The sequence below is a fragment of the Tursiops truncatus genome, chromosome 6, assembly GCF_011762595.2.
Source record: "Tursiops truncatus isolate mTurTru1 chromosome 6, mTurTru1.mat.Y, whole genome shotgun sequence".
NCBI classification, from domain to species: domain Eukaryota; kingdom Metazoa; phylum Chordata; class Mammalia; order Artiodactyla; family Delphinidae; genus Tursiops; species Tursiops truncatus.
Window position 1 is genome coordinate 55,951,505 of NC_047039.1, and position 13,544 is coordinate 55,965,048.

The 13,544-nt window shown below is 36.2% G+C and overlaps 1 protein-coding gene across 1 annotated transcript in view; it reads left to right on the forward strand.

The window, feature by feature from the left end:
* Window positions 1–13,544, forward strand: part of PTPRD (protein tyrosine phosphatase receptor type D) — a 2,130,336-nt gene that overhangs the window by 536,942 nt on the left and 1,579,850 nt on the right. The gene's annotated exons all lie outside the window — the stretch shown is intronic.

The following is a 13,544-nucleotide window of genomic DNA, read 5'->3' on the forward strand; positions in this document are numbered from 1 at the left end:
ATATAAAGTTGGGACTGAAAAGCTGAAGACATAAATGAAATGCGCTATTATCATCAATTTTAGGGCCATTTTAGGAGGTTTTCACTTTGGTGGAGAAAGCTATTTTAGCAAAAGCATTATGCAGTGGTACCTCTTCATATTACTTAAATGTGAATAGAATATCAGACACATCTAAGATAGAAATTCATAAGGACTTTTTAACTGGTTGATACTCAACACTAATATGAGTAAAAATATCTGTGCACTAACATGAATGCAGTGGTATTTTGAGACAAAGATTTTTGCTTCTGTTATCCTAAACTATCTAATAATGATGCTTACCTTTATGTGAATTTTCTAAAGCAATTTTTATGTTACCTATACTCTTTAAAAATATCCACAAGTAAAGTGTAGGTTTTTTTGTTTTTTTTTAATTTCTAAACTATTATCCTAGAGTGTTTAACAGATATGGTGTTTTTATGTTTATAATACTTAGAAATTATACATAATTTGAGAAACAGCAATTTGTTTATCCTCGTATCTAATGTTATATCCATGATTAAAATATTAGTAAAGAAATAGAGGAAAAAGAAAAGACAAAGGTATAATCTGTTCAAATACTAAGCACCTAAACTCTCTAATTCAACGTAAGGTCATACTTTGATGAATAAAACCTTTTTCTCTTGAACTTTTATCAATTACGGGTGTTATCTAATAAGAGGTTATCAATTAAGAAGAGTCATCCAAGAAACAAACTGCACTCTAAGTGACTTTGCAAATTATCATAGGGAATGGTTAGCACAAGCAACTGCCTTGTTATAATGGAATGGCCCAATAGCTGCCTGCAATTGTAACTGTGCCTCCCAGGAGTACATATAGTCATGTTTCTCTTAAACTTACCCGCAGTTGGTATGTAAATCCTTGAGGAGAAGCCCCATGAGCATTCCTCAACAGGGAAGTTGTGAATGTGGGCAGCCTACTGAACATGAGTGTGTGAAGAACATTTCTAATCTAATTTCCTATTCCAGTCTGGCTCAGTCATGAGACTCAACAGACCCTAAAATCATCTTAAATTTGAACTTACTGCTTCAGGACAATACATAATGCTATTAGCGAGATAAATGAGGCTAATGGAATTGCTTCTACTCATTTGCTCTCATTCACTTAAAAGAATTATATTACATTCCACTGAGCAAGTACATACCTGTTCAAAGTAAATGAACTTTTTAATTTTATTCTATTTTATTTTACTTTATTTTATTTTATTACTTTTTGCCTTTAAAATAGTTCTATAACGAAAACAGAAAAGGGAACCCCAACCTATCGTGATAGAGAGAACCAGATACTGTCCTAGGTACTGTGTCAATTAAAGTTCTTTTATTTCAAATAACAGAAAAAAAGCCACAGAAACTTAGCATATCTAGAACCAAATGAGGTGGATATCAGAACAGCTCACAAAACTAAAGAAAGAGGTGCATAACCAATGTCTAGTAAATGCAGGTGCTATGAATGTGCAGGAAATATGAGTATTATAAACTTGTGGACCTTCTTTAAATGCTCCATTAGAGAACTCAGCTTAAGAAGATTTGGTCTCTGGAAAAATTTCAAATTCCCCAAAGAAAGAATCTTATTGGCCCATCTTTGTTCAAACACAAACCTCTTTAGTCAAGTCCCTATGACTCAGGTGACATCAGGAACTATGATGCTCAGCTTCATGGGAATCACTTAGAAGAATGAATGGAAAAAGGATACTGTCAGCAGGAGAAGGAGAGAAGGGATGCTAAGTAGCCAAAACAATTGAATACTCATTACGTTCCGACTCCTCTCTTCTTAGCGCTGTACATATACCCATATCCTGAAATTTCAAGAGTATTCTCTTTTTTAAAAATATAAGTATCTTATGCATAACCCAAAACAAATACACCCTTTCCCAAAGAAAAACAGACTGAAGTCATTCTTACTTTACATCCATATCAATGGCATGGAGCAGGGGTGTGCTTCTTCAGGTCCTGAATTATTCTTTTACTTGTAATTTCTTATAGTTATTCTGCAACTTATGAATACAACTCCAAATCGTTAGGGAGAAATTGGTATGAGGATTAATTCTTAAATAGCATTGCCCAGCCTATAGTCCCATAATGCTAGTTGCATCTGTATTATGGAGTATGTATTAGGCGTATATTATTTTTCTAAAGTATCTTTTGGTTGACATTTCCTTTTTTTTTTTTTTTTTTTTGCGGTATGCGGGCCTCTCACTGTTGTGGCCTCTCCCGTTGTGGAGCACAGGCTCTGGACGCGCAGGCCCAGTGGCCATGGCTCACGGGCCCAGCTGCTCCGCGGCCCGTGGGATCCTCCCAGACCAGGCACGAACCCGTGTCCCCTGCATTGGCAGGCAGACCCTCAACCACTGTGCCACCAGGGAAGCCCAGACATTTACTTTTTCATTACTCCATGTGGTGCTCCATCCCTATCCCAGGGTTGAACATGAGTACCAGAAAAGCAATAGACTATATAACTTTGCAGAGTTTTTTGATCCTCCATGAAGAGAAGACACAAATAGGGACAAATGGAGTGGCCTATGTTGAGGAGGAAAAATAATTTTCCCTCTGCCCTTCTAGGTTCTTGACTGAAACCCCCTATGATAAAAGACAGATTAACAGGAGAAAAATAAGCAGAAATTTAACAGCATGTATACTTCCTGTACACATGGGAGATACCTAGGAAAACTGAGTAACTCCCTGAAATGGCCCAAGCCAACACCTTAAATAGCAGCTCCAGCTAAAGATAAAAGAAGATGTTGGGGGTTGGGGGAACTAGTTATGGAAGGCTATCAGGAAAGGCATATTAAACAAAGGTATGGTTGCTGTGAAGATTTAAGTCTTGCCTTCACCATTGATAAGAGTTTCTAGAGATTTAGTCAGTCATCCTCTTCTTGGTATAAAGAGGGAGAAACCCTTACAAATGGAGATCAGTGTAAACGTCCCTGACTAAGGGTAACTGCTACTTAGTTTTAGAACTTTTCCTGTGTCTGCTGTTTCTTAAAAAATAGTCAGTTCAAGATAATCCTTACACCAAAGAATCATACTTTGGGGGGGGGGGCAAATTCTTTGCCCCTTTACCTACAACAATGCCTAGCCTCCTAATAAGATTGGATGCCTTTAGTTTTGATTCACTGTGGATGGGAATTGGAGCACTCAACCACAGTTAGCAAGAGTCCATTTTGTTAACCCCTCGCCTAGCCTTTGTATTAATTATGGGACTGTGTACTATAACTGAAAACCCAGACTTGTATAAAATATAAGTATATGTGGTCTCTTTGAATAACAGGAAATCCGAAGGTAAGGTACGATTTTGAGTTGAATTGTGCCCTCCAAAGAAGATAAGTTAAAGCTCTAACCTGTAGGACCTCAAAATGTGATGTGGTTTGGAAATTGGGTCTTTTCAGAGATAATCAAGTTGAAACCAAATTATTAGTGTGAGCTCATATCCAGTAAGATTGAGGTCCTTATAAAAAGGGGGCATTTTGACACAGAGACAGACACATAGGCACACACATAAATAGACACAGGGAGAAGACAAGCATCTATCTACAAGCCAAACAACGCCTGAGGCTACCTACCTGCAGCTAAAAGAGAGAGGTCTGAAACAGATCATTCCCTAGCGCCCTCAGAGGCAGTGTGGGCCTGCCTATGCTTGATCTGGGCTCTGGCCTCCAGAACAGTGAGACAATAAGCTTCTATTGTTTTAAGCTATCCATTTATGGTACTTCACTATGGCAACCTTAGGAAGCGAACCCTGGTAGAATCTGTGTGTGTTACGATCAGGGGTCTGGTACCATTTCCCTACAGTTCTCTTGTTTCTGCCTTCTTTGGTGTATCAGCTTTGAATTTAGGCTAGCTATATCATGTTCACAGGATGATTTTAGCACGATTTCAGTTTTTTTTTTTTTTTTTTTTTTTGTCCTCAGAAAGACAAGAAGAGAGAAAACTTCTCTTCAGTTATGGAAAACAGTTGTTGGATTTGACTGCCATGTGTTACTTTTGGACCAAGAACAATGGCCTTGGATGCCAGGTGTTGATTGAATTAAGACTCAGTTCCTAAACCAGTAACTGCCAAGTGGGGAGAACATGCAGGCATTGCTATACATGTCTAGTCTAATCAGAATCTGCCTCTGTGGTTGGAATTAACACTCTCAATTCCATGGGTTTTTATGGGGAGTGGGAGCTGCCGGAAAAGTCCAGCATTCTTGTAGAAGAAACAGGATGATTTCATGGTACTCAGATTAAAGACCTCTTCTACAGTGGAAGCCTTCTGGTGACCATTTAATTAGATATAAATACGTGAGGGTTCTAGGATGTCTTATAAAATCTTCTGCCAGTATATTGTTAATAAATATTTTTTTCTACCAATCCTACAGTCTTGTCCCCTAGAAGTCTCTCAGCCGATGTAGATCCTAACCTCAGACCAGAGCTCATTCCAAACAAATGGCACATTAGATGTATTGCTGTAAATATTGTCCTTTGGGAGGTCCTTAGGACTCCACAAGAGAGAGTGTAATTGTTTGAAAGTTCACTTCAGCTGATATCAAATAGCTAATGCTGCTGGTAGCAAGGCCGTGCTTGATTTCCATTCCTTGGTTGGCTTTTCACCTCTTCAACCTCTTGGTAACTATTTTCTGCATTACATGTCCTCTATTAAACTGTCTGTCGTACCTTCTGTGTTCCCGAGTGGCCTCAGCCTGATATAGTAGTGCAGCAGTTATTGATCACATCTGTAGGCAATGTTTGATGTCAGTGCAAATGTGCAGTTTTTTTTATGATTACTGTACAACCTTCTTGATCTTCCAGATCTGATTCACAACGACAGAACCTCAGAAATAAGGAGACTAAATTCAAGAAAATTTAAGAGGTTCCCCAAGGAAATATATTTGGAGACAGAAAAGGATCTAGGAACCTACTCTCCTAACTTCCAGTTTAGTGTCTTTTTCTCTCTCCATTACCTTATATTTTATAAATATATTTCTGCTTAGGCTTACAGTTCTCCATGTGATACAGATTCACCTATTTTTATAACCAGAAATAATAATCCCAAAGTGAATACCTAGGCAAAATTTTCAAGGTTCAACAATTTATAAATGTTAAGACAGACTGTCTGTAAGGCACTGCTTCAGTGCACTAAATAATACTTAAGTGGCTTGAAAGAGTTAATTCAGCTTGCAAAAGAGCTTAATTTATTCCCAGGACATCGCCCATACACAGGGAGAATATGGCTCATTAAATCCCTTTCAAAGACTCCCAATAGAGAAGTGTGTTTTTGGATCAATATTATGTTCGTGTGGACTTAACAGAATCACAATTACTCTTGGGAGGAAGCTAGATTTTCCTTCTGGATGTGGAGCTCTTTGCAAAGATGGGTGTTGTACCTACAGTTATTCATAGTTCTGTTTAAAAAGCGAACTGACTTACTGTTTTATTTTATTTTTTCTTGCGGTGCGCAGGGCTCTCACTGTTGTGGCCTCTCCCGTTGCGGAGCACGGGCTCCGGACGCGCAGGCTCAGCGGCCATGGCTCACGGGCCTAGCCGCTCTGCAGCATGCGGGATCTTCCCGGACCGGGGCACGAACCCGTGTCCCCTGCATCGGCAGGCAGACTCTCAACCACTGCGCCACCAGGGAAGCCCCTGACTTAACTATTTTTAAAAAAAAAAGACTGAGAATTAGGTAATTCTTTATTCAGTAGTTTTTTGTGTTTTTTTTTTTTTTTCTTTCCAGCAGCTTATAAAAGAGGTTACACTTCTGTAGGTGTTTTGTTTTGTTGACAGTCTTTGCACCTGCAACCTTCAGCTAGTCAGGTCCTCTAAAGGAACATTGTACTTCAGGATATATTCATAAGAAGTACTTCTCAGAGGTCACACACAGCAGAATGAGAACGAGTGTGCTTCATTAGTTGCTCCTTTCCCAAGGTCTGAGAAATTTTGTCTGAGATTGGATAAAATCTCAGAAGTCATGATAGTTCCCCCATATAACATAACGAAGTGATTAAGAGTGAAGACCCTGAAGTCAGTTTCCTGCATTTAAATCCTGGCTGCACCACTTACTAAATCTGTAGCCTCAGGCATGTTACTTCAAGTCTCCAAGTCTCATTTTTATCATCTATATACTGGGGTAAAAATAGTATCTCCCTCATTAGAACATAGATAAGTAGACTAAATTAAATGAAACAGTACATGTGAAAGGTCTGATGTTAGTAAGTATTCAATTAAGATTAGCTATAATTATTACGTGGATATTTATAAACATCTCTATTATTTTAAAATATGCAAGTAGACGTCTATGAGTGTAACTGGCAAATATCAGTCTGCAAATCTTGCATATCTTATAGATCTCAAAGTCCACATGAGCAGAGACACATAAAGTCTCTCTGCTGGCTTCTGTTGACTGTCTTTTCAAATTATAGAGATTACAGATATTGTCTATAGATTATTAAATACAAGATCATTTGTATGTTTACTGTACATCTATCAAATATTTTCCTCTCACTGATAGCTATTGAAGATTTTCTGTTATAGTTCTGACTAGTTTCAAATGGAGTAGGCTGGGGACAGGCTTTTACTTTGGAAGAGTTTAATAAACCAAGGAAGTATTCACATCTAAGTTATTTTTAGCGGTACGAAATTTGCCCAAGTCCAGTATAAAGGCAGAAGTAATGACACAACATTCTATCATGTGTTCTGACCTTCTAATAAGTTCATAAAATAGAATGGTAAAATGTGTAAAGCAGTCTATGGAAAGTAAAAGATATGAGATACTACCTAAAAACCTCAATGAACAATATAAAAAATAAAAAAAATAAGTAAATAAAAGTTGCCAGTGCTCAATTGCTGTTCATTTAAAGGGTAATTGTTTCTAGATAGAATCAATGATCTATACAGGGTACACAAATATAGTTATCCTATATTCACCCTCTGAGAACATCCACATTCATATCCTCCTTTAATTACAACATACCACATTCACCATAAAATATTCAAGCACCTGACCAAATGCCTCATTTTTTCCCCCTCCCTTCTGAAAACCACCATGAGAAACAAAGAACAGACTACTAAGGGCTAAAAGGAAGATGATGGCAGAAATAAGATACTGGGCTGCCTTGATTCCTCACCTGTGCAGCTAAAACATGACATGCCAAACATCTTTTAAGGCTTATTATGCAATTGAAAAATCAGTTCAACTCTGTTTATTAAAAAACATAATTCATCTTAAGCATATATAAGTCATAAGTCAATCATTTTCAAGTTTCATATAGTTTCTTTATATTTTGCTTACATAATCATCTTAAGAGTCAAACAATGTTTGTTTTATCTATTTTCCTCAGGAGAAAATTCATTAATATCCTATATATTTTCACTCATTAAGCACATTTTACACATTTTACATTGGTGTAAAATTTAGATAGTTATGTAGAAGTTCTCCATCAAATATTGTTAAAATATAAAAAGCAAAGTACATTCTTCATGATGAGTGTCATGACTTACTATTTTTGATATCCCACATCGTAATTGGTACATAGGAAATGCTTAATATGTTTGTTAGAGGAAGGTAGGGAAGGGAAGAGAGGTAAAAGGGAGAGGAAGGATGAGTAGATGGGTGGACTTGGAAAAAAGGAAGAATTTGAAGGTAAGAAGGAAGTTTGTGATATTTGAGTGGGAAAAACAACATAGACTTCGAGTGAGAAATATTCGCATTTAAGCCTGGATCTTCTTAGCTGTGACCTTAGCTTTAGTTTTCACACCTGTGGGGGAAAACTGGGGATGGTAACCATTTCATTTTGTTTTTAGAATTAAATCCAAAAATGTGTGAAGAATGCCCACTTTCACAATACCTGAAATATTATAGGTGCTCCATAAATGTCAGTTTCTCCTCTTTTGCATAGCTTGGCCTGATTTTACCTTCAAGGCAGGTTTCTCAGTATTCTCAGCTTACAGTTGAACAGATGATTTGAAGGTGGGGAATGACACCATTCCAACTCTTAGCACGTCTCCCTCCTGTGCTGCTTCTTTTGGGAGTTTGCCGCTAAGCAGGCGCCTTTTTTAACCTCACTCTGAGTGAGCTCATCTTTAAAGAAACTTTCCTCCTTGTACTCAACTTTAGTACTTATATAGGAGCTATTGATTTATACGACCAGGTGGAGCAGCCTCTGAGACCTGTGAAAATGCTATCTGAAGATTGCATTGCAATGTAAATCATCAGAGAGAAGCCTAAATAATTAACCAAGTAAAATATGTGGTGATGGTGGTATATCTTTAAGTCATACATGAATCTGAAAATTAAAATGTTGTTAGCATTCCTTTTCTGAATACAAAGAGAATTCAAACATAATCATATTTCAAAGGAGAATAAGATGGCTGGCAGAGAAGAGGCAAATCAGCGTCCCTTGACATAGGAAAAGAAAGATGGTAACGTCACTGACAATATGGAGAAAAAAAGTCACATCATGACTAAAAACAGGAGAGGATGGGTTAAAATGTACTAGCTGGGAGAGGGCTCACAGTGGGAGATGAGTGAGTGATGGTTACTATGTCTAATACTTTAAGGAGAATAATACGGAACAATAATTACCAAATTATAACTAAGCTATGTTTTCCTAAAACTACTCTTTTCTTCAAAATATGAAGAGTCTTCTCTTTTTCTTTTCTAACATACAAAATGAACTCTTTGCTTAAGAATAAAAATGACTTCATTTTATGCTTGTGGAGAATAATATGGCTTGTGGCTTCTGCTTTTTTTTTTCTTTTTTATGTGGGTGTGAGAATATAGCAACTTTGCTGTGAGAATATAGCAACTTTTATTATGCTTAAGGTACATTTATCATAGCATGGGATAATAGATGATTTACATTGATTTAAGAATTTTTAATGTTTGTGAAAAATAAGCATTATATATGCTTATCCTTTTCAGAAAGTTGAAACAGGAAAGTGAATCAACATTTGACTTTATGTAATTTTCTAATAAATTGTTGTTAAATAGAGTATAAAGAACCACAACTTCCAAAATATTGGAGAGGAAATTTAACGTTAAGACTGAAAAACATAATAAAATAAAATAATGTAAGAATATGCATTTGAGAGAGTTCTGTGGGGATTTTTTAAATTGTTGGTTTATTCGATAACTGTTCATTGAAAACATAATTTTACTTAGAACAGTTCTGCAAGGTTTGCCAGGTTTATTGTACCAAACCAGATTAATTTTTACATTGACATTAATTAGTTCTCTAATTCAACAGATATTTATTTGGAGCCTGTTATTCCAGCTTCTTGGAATAAGGAATGAACTTGACAGATAAGGTCTCGGTCTTCACAGAACCTATATCCTAATGGAAGTGTAAATCAATACATAAAAAATACCTATATCTTAATGGAAGTGTAAATAAATACCAAAAAAAAGAGTTTATAAGTGCTATAATCAGATTATGATAAGCATCAAAAGAATTTACTGGATTCTGAGATAGGTCATGCTACCTTAAGATGAATCTTGACTAATTGGTTCACTCAAAAGTCTTTGCCAGGTGTAAGAATTTTGCTACTTTAGGTACTGAGACTTGGCCTACAAGCCTTTCTACTCCTCTATAATGGAGTTGGCACTGCGTGTTTACAAGTACTACTGCTATGAACAATAGATAAAATATATTTAAAGGAAAACCTACCCTACTTAATATATACTGTTCTTCCTTATTAAGAGTATTTGGGGTTCATATTTAGCTGCAGAAAATTACTGTTGGAAAATTCTCAGTTCCCCTCACATAGTATATAGTAGCTTGACTTTCCCTTCAGAAGATTTCCCTCATAACTCTGACTATGAACACTGACCCAAAAGATTTGGCAGCATTGCGTCACTTGATATAAAAAAGGGAACCTAACTTAAAGTGGAAAAAAGGGACAGATGGGAAAATGTGTTCTATACACACATAGATTTTTTTGCCAGCGAAGCTGCTTCTTTTAATCCAGTTCAGTATGTTCTAAGGGAGCTACTATTTCTGAAAGCATTGAACATGCAGGGCCAAAGTTTCTAAGTATGGACCCACAGAGTCAGGAAGGAAATGATGTATGTTGAAGTCCTGAAAAAATGAGGAGGCTGCAGTGGATTGTTGCCCAGATCCCTTTCAGCTCCCACACCCTTTACCTCTGTGTTCCTCAGTAGCCACGTGGAAGTGGTCCCAGAACCTGTGACAGCTTGCAGTTGACATCATTGCTTTTTCCTCTAAGGCTTTGCTTTTCTCATTTTGCTTTTGCCACTTACATTGTATACATTTGAACCTTCCTCTTCAACCTCCTCAATGTCGCATTCAAGGGCTGCAGCTCTTTCCTTCTCTTGAACTAACCTAGTGTCGGACCTCCTCCCTAATGACTCAAATGGCTTCCAGTTCTAGTATAATTCAAGACCTCCTAATCCTAAGTAATCATCCTACAACCACCTTTTGTGTTCTTTCTGCTTACTGAACTTGACTCTTAAAACTTCCATAAATTTTGGACGCTTATCGTTTAAATTATAATTCGTTAGCATTTTAATGAAAGAAACCCCTGGAAATAGGATTTTGGAGGGGGAGGGGAGAATGGGTGGGGATTGACTGTCACTGTTTGTTTCCTGGGTGCCAAGGAGCTATGAGCTAAGAGGGTTAAATATAAGAATCAGAGGTTATGGGAAACCCCTTTACTTGCCTTTGTGAATGCTAATGGTCCTAGATCCTACCTTTCCATAGATTTTTTTTTTCCTTCTCTAATTTCCAGAGCAGTTATAAGTAATAGGAGTCTTTATGAAATTAGGAGCAAAAAAAAAAAAAAAGTGAAAGATGAGACTCAATCACTGGTGAAGTCAGGGTTCAAGATATGCAATGAAACTGGAAGCCAAGATAAAGCAGTGGATGTACAGACAAGAAGACAGCTGGAATGAATCCAAATGGCAGGGGTGAGGCCAGAAGCACAGTTCAAAGATTATATAAGAAGCCAGAAGCCAGATCATATACAGAAGTCAAAGGCTACCATCAGGCCATGGATATAAACTAGATTTAAAAAAATCAATAAGCAGACCTGAGGTACTGAAGATGAGAGAATCTTGAGCACTTGTTGACCAAAAGATGAAACAGTTTGTAATAATTTAAGAAGTCAAGGGCAGCAAGTCAGGGCAAGGAGCACAAAGGAGGTGAGGGCTGAGGTTAAGGAAAGCAATACAACAAAGCAGAAGGTCAGGAAAGTAGTAGACACCAGCTGTTAGAAAACATGGCAATAGAAATGTGTAAACATCTGTCTCACCTAGGAAACCTTTTATATGTTTCCTACTTACAGCAAGAAATAGACAGCTGGGTTCAAGAGCAGAGCAAATATCAACCTGGAGGCAGCTAATGCTCGTGTTAGGAAACTAGGAAGTCCACTCAGCTGTAATGGGAACTATCTGAAATGAGGATTGCTTGGCAATCCTGTTGGGAAGAGGCACAAAAATAAATAGGATTTGATAGGTAGTGAGAAGGAGCTAACAGTTCTATGTTAGGAGTTTTACCTGTATTGCTTGCAACAATTTTGAGGAATTGGATAGTAATCTTTGAGAGATGAAATAACTATGTCTTTGTAAAATTAAATGAATTGCCTGTGGTCAACCAACTGATCGATTGAGTATTCACATCCAAATATACAAGTTGACAGTGTAGGATAAAACCCAAATTTTCAATGTTATCCTATCTTATGTATGGTGGTATGCTACATGAAAAATGAAATTCCAATGTTTTCATACTTACAGAGTCAAAACAAGATTTTGGCAGGTGTGTAAATGTGGGAGCTGTGATGGTGGAAAAAAAAAAATTACTTGGGTAGTGTTGAAACAAAAGTCCAGAGATGGTGAATTGCAAACATAAGAAGGATATTTTCTTTGGCTGCATTTTATGCGACCTGATTTATTCTGAAGAATATTATCTCCTCAAATTAATAAAATAAAATTAATAATAATAATGAATATCCAACAATCACTGCATGTATAGTAAATGCTAGGTATGCTGAAGACTTTACAGGCATAATCTTGTGCCTGTAACTACAAGGTAGTTACTATCATTATTCTCATTTTATAGATGAGGAAACTGAGATATAGAGAGTTTAGGACACAAGCCCCAGCCACATACTTATTGAAGGTTTGGAGCAAGGATTCACACATGAGTGTTACATCTTCACATTTATAGTTTTCAGACCTTGTGATTTTATGTTCACAAAATAATGTATTTAATTTATACGTGTTATAGGTGGCAATATTCAAACTATGGATGAGCTGCCATGACATTATTCTTCCTAAAGATTAAATATTCTTTGTTACACAACATGGCAAGAGATGTTTGAGTAGTAAAATACCCATGGCAACAAAATATCCATGGCATTTAAAATTGAATGACCAATTTTCGTGTATGTTTGATCTGCTTAATACCTTTAAAATATTGTAGTTTGGATGTCTGTAGTTGTTTTTCATTGGGTGTGCAAAACAGATTTTTATATGACAGGTGTAGTAGTGTTTTGAGACCCACACAGTTTTTGTGGTATTTTCAGTTTTAAACAAGGTGGGTGTTTGGTTCAACTATCTTGCTTTCACTATAGACATATCGAGAATAATAGCATATACTTGTTCATATTCATTAACTGAGTGGCGGATATTAATTGTTCTCTGAATGAAATCATCCATCATATCTTTTCAGATAAATGGTGCATATTTGATTGAATATATTTTTCTCTGAAATATAGCACTGTGAAGTTGCAAGTAAATAATGTATATATTTAGATAGACTTTTTATGAGAAACGCTGAAGAACCCTAAGCCAACTTCTGATACACTTTTACATTTCTCATTCTGATTTTCAGCCTGTTATGTATTGATACTTAGGAAAAAAATATATATATAGGGTATTTGAAACAACATTTTATAAGGGTGAAGAGTTTACAATATTGCTTTTAGTTTAAAATGTCCATTTTTCCAAATCCTGAAACAGTTTTGAGTGTTGAGGCTGTAATTTAACAGTTCCTCAAGTTTGTCAGTGAGGTGTAAGACACTTGTAGAGAAAGGGTTAAAAATCCAAAGATATAATTGTGCTTTAACTAACAAACTTAAAAATGTTTATTGAAAACTGAGAAAACAATTACATAAAACAAAATATAAGAATTATCACTAATGTATGCGCTTTACCATATTTATCTAAAATCACTAATGAGGCCATCTAGAGAAGCTATTTATGATGGTTTGTTAGTAATATGTGCAGGCAAATTACTTGATCATTAGCTACATCCAGCTGCTAGAGCATTTTTGTATAATGCATCAAATTAAAGGAAGGCTTTTATGTAGTTTAACATATTTCATATTTCATAAATTATCAATATCTTAATGCTAAAAATTCCATTTTCTTGAACTTAGAAGAAAAGGGGAAACATTGATGGCTTTATATTGTTTTAATTTAATATTTTCCACAATACTGATTTGCCATATAATGTTTTATAGAAAATTGCAAATATAAACCTGAGATCTGATAGTTGTGATTCTTAATACAGA